Source organism: Corvus moneduloides, chromosome 6, assembly GCF_009650955.1.
Source record: "Corvus moneduloides isolate bCorMon1 chromosome 6, bCorMon1.pri, whole genome shotgun sequence".
NCBI lineage: Eukaryota > Metazoa > Chordata > Aves > Passeriformes > Corvidae > Corvus > Corvus moneduloides.
The window spans coordinates 9,968,028-9,973,994 of NC_045481.1; the positions used below are offsets into that span (position 1 = coordinate 9,968,028).

General features: G+C 51.1%; 1 long non-coding RNA gene across 1 annotated transcript; it reads right to left on the reverse strand.

Annotated features, from left to right (window-relative positions):
- Positions 1-342: 342 nt before the first annotated feature.
- LOC116446200 lies at positions 343-4,889 on the reverse strand. The gene is made up of 2 exons (XR_004241083.1): positions 2,481-4,889; positions 343-1,866 (listed from the first exon to the last, which is right to left on the reverse strand). It is a non-coding gene; the product is annotated as an uncharacterized LOC116446200 (long non-coding RNA).
- Between the last annotated feature and the right edge of the window lie 1,078 nt (positions 4,890-5,967).

The window sequence follows — 5,967 nt, forward strand, 5'->3', positions numbered from 1 at the left end:
ACTGGGAATCATCAGTCTGCCTGCATCCAGCCTCTCTCCCTGCTGGCAGTCACAGATGCTCGGCAGCATTTCGTGCTGGTGGTCACTTGTGTCCTCACACAAAGCAGCAGGATTGAATGTTTTAGGATGCTGCCCTCAGCTGCTACCCACTATCAGAAAGAGACCGTGTCCCTCTCTCTGCTGGGGGTACCAGGATGTTTCCAGGGGTGGAGCACCCCTCCCTACAGCCCCCTCCTGCTCCCTGGAAATGCTTTTGAATTGACTCAGGTGGCCCTGCTGCTTGGGCGTGACACCCCAGAACATGTGTCTGCGAAGACCCTTGCATGTGGTATAAAACGCAGCTTTAAAAGCAGACTGAAGCTGTATTTTTTCCTCACAAGGAATAAAGGATTGGCCCTGTAACAGTATTTATGAAATGACACCAAGTGGTGGGTCAGCTGAAGAGGCAGATGGCCAGTGTATCTTTTCCAAATACTTTTATACAAATCAATGTCAAAACCAGCAATGACATGTTTTCGGAGGCAGTGTATATACCCTATTAGCCTGGACTTTCCTGGGGTACCTGTACAGACTTCTTCTTTTTTAAGATAATTTCCATTGCCATTGCCATGGCCACATTGAGATTATTTTCATACAATTTAGTTCAGGAGTGAAGCCTCCACCAAGAACAACTTGTCTAGAGAGCCATCATCTTCTATAGGAATTGTTTAAGTGCCCACCTGATGTGCCTTTCAGCTCAATTTATTCACTTCCAGTTAAAGCCAGCCTTGAGCAGGGACCACCAAAACCAGAGATTAGATTACCTAAAAGGCATTTGGAGTAAATGCATCCAAAAGATACAGAGAAACAATGAAATACATTTATAAACCCAAGAGCTATTTGAGGCTGAATGGGCATGGGAACACATATTAAAAGACTCATAAAACTAGCAAGTGAGGTAAAACAATTTTTAAGATACTAAGAAACATCTACCAGTGATGGGGGAAACACTTTGTTGTTTGCCAGCACTTTTAGTCCCATGGCACTTCCAAACACAAACTTCCACCATTAAACTTTATTAATCCTCCCTTCTGATTTCTGTGTGGGTCATTTAGCATTGCTTAATACTGAGCTTAGGGGAAAACCTAATAAGCCAACTACTAATCTTTGAACTTGGCATAAATCTTGTCTCGCTATTTCTCAACATGTTCTGTCGTGTCCTGCCACCCCACTGAGAAAGCCCTGGAGTGCTGGCAGAGGTGGCCAGTCCAGGCTCACACCGGCACCCAAGACACAGCTGCAGTTTCCAAATGAGCTGTTGTGGGAGATATTTTGGGACTTGGAAATGAACCTCTCAGAAAGGGTAACCTGTGCTGAGAGACTACTGCCAAGGCACACTAACACTTGGATCCTTGGAAAGTAACACAAGAAAATTAGATATATTTGTTTTAAGCAATGGCACTACACTCTGCATGAAGCTAAAACATGTTTTAGAAGCAGATGAAAGCTTGACAGCATTTTCTCTCCTTTCCAAGGCAGAAAAGCCTCCTGTCACACTCCCAGGTTAGGGGACATGATGCTGACCCAGGTGAAGGAAACCTCCGGTGAAACCCCAAAGTCTGTCTTGGAAAAGAAAACAAGATTGCTCCTTCAGCTTATGTGAGGCTTAGTGCTAACAATACTTAGTGCTTCTGTAATATTGCATTAGCAAAGCATCATTCAGGCTTTTAACCAGCCCTTGGAGAGTATGTTAGCCCCATCTCACAGCAGGGAGGAAGCTGCTTTGCTGAGGCTTGGGACAGGGTGAAAAAGGTGGCTCTTGGACAAGATCCTCTGCTGTACTGCTTATCCTCTTCAGAGCTGAAGGTTAACCTGGTCACTCTTTTTCTTCTCCAGATGGAACATAGAGAAAAGATAAAAAATCCTAGTTTGAGACACAGAATCCTCCTCTAGCTGAGTGTCTCTCTCATGTACAAACTCAACCACAGGGCTGGGCAAGGATTTCAATCAAGTATTTTTGTACCAAATAGCTGGATTTTATTTATGCCCCTTTTAGTCTGTTCCTTCCTCAAGATTAAAATAAAAACAACAACAAAAGTAAAAATAAAGTACAAAGGTCTCGAGAGAGCTCAGCCTTTCCTCTCCCTGCTGCCTTTCCTGCAGAAATAGAAAATTCCTGCAGAATTTCTCTTGGGGATGGAAAACACTGTAAAAATCACGTTATCAGGGGTGAAAAGCCTTGTGGTCCACTTGCAACTGGAGATCTTGGTCCCTCCCACGGGTCACCTCCCACCAGCATGAGGAGAGAACCAAAGGGGACCCCATCCTCCAACCCAGCTCAGGACAAACCCCTGTGCCAACCTAAGTGCTGGCAGCAATATCACCCTACTAGAGATGTGGCTGAATCCTTGTCTGCTGCCCCCAGGCTCATTGTTTCAGGCACTGGGCTTTATCCTCCAAGTTTTGGCCATTTTGGGGGCGGGACTCCTTGTGCTCCTCACCCTGGGGTGCTGGTGGTGCCAGGATGGGACTTTCCTGCCCCAGGAGGGCTCAGAGGGCTTGGGAGGAAGCAGGAGAGGTTGCAGAGAGCAGGGGCCACAGCAAGGGTGCACCCAAAGGAGCCTCAAGAAGGAAAGGCGGTAAAAGCAGGGGAAAGCTGAGGAGAAATCTTCTTGCAGGATGAAAGCAGGGTCAGAAAGCCAAGGCCAGAGCTGAGTTGCCCTGGCAGGCTGTGTTCCCTGTGTTCTCATGGAAACAGGAGCGATGCCCTCCAGCTTGGCTGTTTTCTCAGTTTATTTTTAAAGGCAGCCCCTTGCCGGGGAGGAGCAGGGCAGTGCCGGGGGCACAGGAGGGAGAGCTGCCGCTGCGCTGGGCGAGCATTATCTAATCGGGACGGCGGGGGAGCCCCATAAATGGCAGCACCAGCAAAGCCCGGCCCCGCGTGCCGGGAGGCTCCGGCAGAGCGGGGGTGGCTCCTGTGTCTGCTGTAGGTCACAGGCACAGCCGGCGGAGCCCCGGAGTGCGAGCTGGTGTCCTTCGACTTCCCCTCTGTACTGAGCAGGCGAAGCATCCTCTAAATAAAAAGCCTCCCTTGGCCCCTGCGTAGGAAACAGCCGCCTTTCGAGCAGCTGGGTCGAGCAAGAGACTTCCAAATCAGGGCATCCCAGTCCTGCCGCAGCCCTGGCTCTGCTGGCTTGCCGGCCTTCCCTGCGCTGGAAACGGGTGCCTGCCTGTTCCTATTAAAGGATATTGTTTAATCTCCAGCTGGGCCGATGCTCACGCAGGCTGGAAGCTGCAGACCAGCAGAAATCCTTAGCAAGTGTCATTAGGACATCAGGTCTGTCAAACAAGCAGGGTGCTGCTGCTACAGCCAAGGGTGCTGAGCCCCCATCCCATTGCTTACGTGGTGCTTCCATGGGGCAGCACTCCCTGCCCTGCCCTGGGACAGACCCGCACTGGTGTGGGCTTGCAGGACCTGCAGGTCTGAGGGATGCTCTGTGATCCTGAATGTCACTCTGCAGGTGACAAGGTGAGGAGAAGGGGACATGGCACCCTGAGATCCTGCAGGACAACTCCACCACAGGGGTGACAGGTCAGGTGAGTGCCCACCAGATGCAGTGTACATTGAAGGGTCACAGCACACAGGTGCCCCAGGAACCCCAGCACCTGGCTGGATTTGGGCCGGGCTCAGGGACACTAGGCTTGGCAGGAGGAGGCTGCCTCCAGCACAGGCCATGACCAAACAGTGCCAGCAGGAAGGGCAGAGTTCTTCACTGACCAGAGTTTCATGACCTCCAATTGCATCGCTTTTCAAGCCCAGGCTGACCCCACAGCAGCATGCTGTGGACAGGATTCCACTTGCCTTTGAAGCTCTATTTCCAGACATTCACCTGTAGGCCACACACCCAGGACTACCATGAGTTACTGCAATTTGTGACTGACCTGTTTTAAACCACAAATGGTCCCTGCTGTCACCTCAGAGTCCACCAAGCTGAGCAGGGCCAAACCTGACATGGTGTGTCCTGCAAAGCATTAGGGTTTCTGCTGATGTGTTCACCTTGCTGAGGTGTAGCTTGGCCCAGATGCTCACAAAAGCCACAGCTGATGCTGTCCAGGAGCTGTGAGAGGGGCAAAGAGCTCCCTTGCCCTTCCCTACATACACACCAAGGCATCACACTTTGCCTTTAGTTCAGGCACAGCCAGGTCTGGCCACCAGCACACTGAGCCACCTCCATCCCTCCTGTCTCCTCCTCCTCCCAGCTCCCCAAAGGCAGGGAGGGATGCAGGCTCATCACAGGAGCAGATGACTTTTTCCACAGAAACAGATGCCTGCTTCAGCCGACCCATTGTCTTTGTGTTGAGCTCGATCCCACCTATTCTGATTGTCACTGTTGTTGTTATTTCCATAACTGCTTTTCCTCCAGACTTCTGGCTCCAGAAACAAATTACTTCAGCCCTGCCTAGTCCCAGGGCTGTGAGGCTTCAAAAGATGTCTGAAAGACCTGTCCTTCCTGGTGACAAGTGCTTCTTCCTTTGGACTCTCTGGGGACAGTGTCTGCAGCATGTCACAGGTAGGGAGGAGCTGCCCAAGAGAGCAGGACCATGGCTGTGGCCATGGCAGGAGGGATGGAGTCCTGGCAGCCAGCTCAGGAACAGCTCGGTCTGGGGCAGGAGGGGAAGGGGTGATGCTCCTGGCTAGCACCAAACCAGAGGTGGCTTCGCTTCTTTGCCAAAGGAGAAAGCTTCTCTTGAATTCAAGCGTATGACAGTCTGAGCAGGAGCCAGTGCTCGAGATTTTTATGGATCATTGCAGGCTAAAAGACTCATAAAACAGCTTGCTGCTCCCTTCAGCAGTGGCAGTGAGGCAGTCAGAGTTGTCCATCCAGGGAGACTTCAGCATGGATCCCCAGCTGCCTCCCTGGGGCATGCACAGGATACCATGGGTCCGGCTGACGCAGGTGGCCACGCTTCAGCCATAGCCAGGGCTGTCAGTGAGATCTGTCAGTGAGATGCAGAGTCCTTTTCAGCAGCTCCAAACAGACACCAGCTCTGTACAGTGAAGATCCGAGGGACTTTCTGGCTTCCCAGAGATATCACTGGCCAACCCTCAGAGCTGACTGAATATTTATGACCTCCAGGAAGGACATCAGCAGCTTGTACACAGGACAAGCAACCACAGGGCTGTGGTATTGTGCTTCCTCCTAGTCCTTTGCTGAGTCTTGTAAAACAATCTTGAAGGTCCTCCTTGGATGCTGTGAATCCCTTCTCCAGGTGAGAAAATTTCAGGAAGGTTCTCACAGCACTGTGAAATTATATCGCCTGACTTTGCCGAGAAGAAAATTTGGGACCTTCTCAAACTACTCCACTTACATCTACCAAAAGAGATGTAAGTGGAGATTTTGTTGTCCTACACGTCAGCCTACCCACACTCGCTGTGGTGGCCAGAAAGAGATCTAACTTGAGGCTTGGGAAAGTCTGACTCCCACTCTTCCTGCCTTGTGACAGACACTTGCACAAGCTGCACCACTCCATGTGAGAGAGCAGGACCTTCCCTTCCTCTTTCGCACAGGGACCAGCTTTGGCCATGTGGAAGGGCAGCAGAAGAGCATCCAGCCAGCCAAAGGAGAAGTTGGTTTAGCCACTAGACAAGAAACCAGGGCTAAGAGGCATCCTAAGAAGCACCCAACCCAGCATGTATTCAGATCAGAACAGAGAAATGAAACCAGCTGAGACAGGAAGAGACTTTTTGCTATCATCAGGCAGAGTTTCGTCCTTCACCCTCCAGCTCGCCCCTTTCCAGGGCTGCTACCACCCCTGCCAGCCAGGGCTCTGTGATACAAGGTAAGAGAGCAGCAGACCAGGCTGCTCTTCTGTGGAAAACCACACCTAGAGAAGGATGTGCCAGTGGGGATCTTGTTTCTTGTGGTGCTCCCCTGGACCTGTCAGGATGGACCCTTGCTGGAGGCAGTGGTGACCAGTGGTGACCAG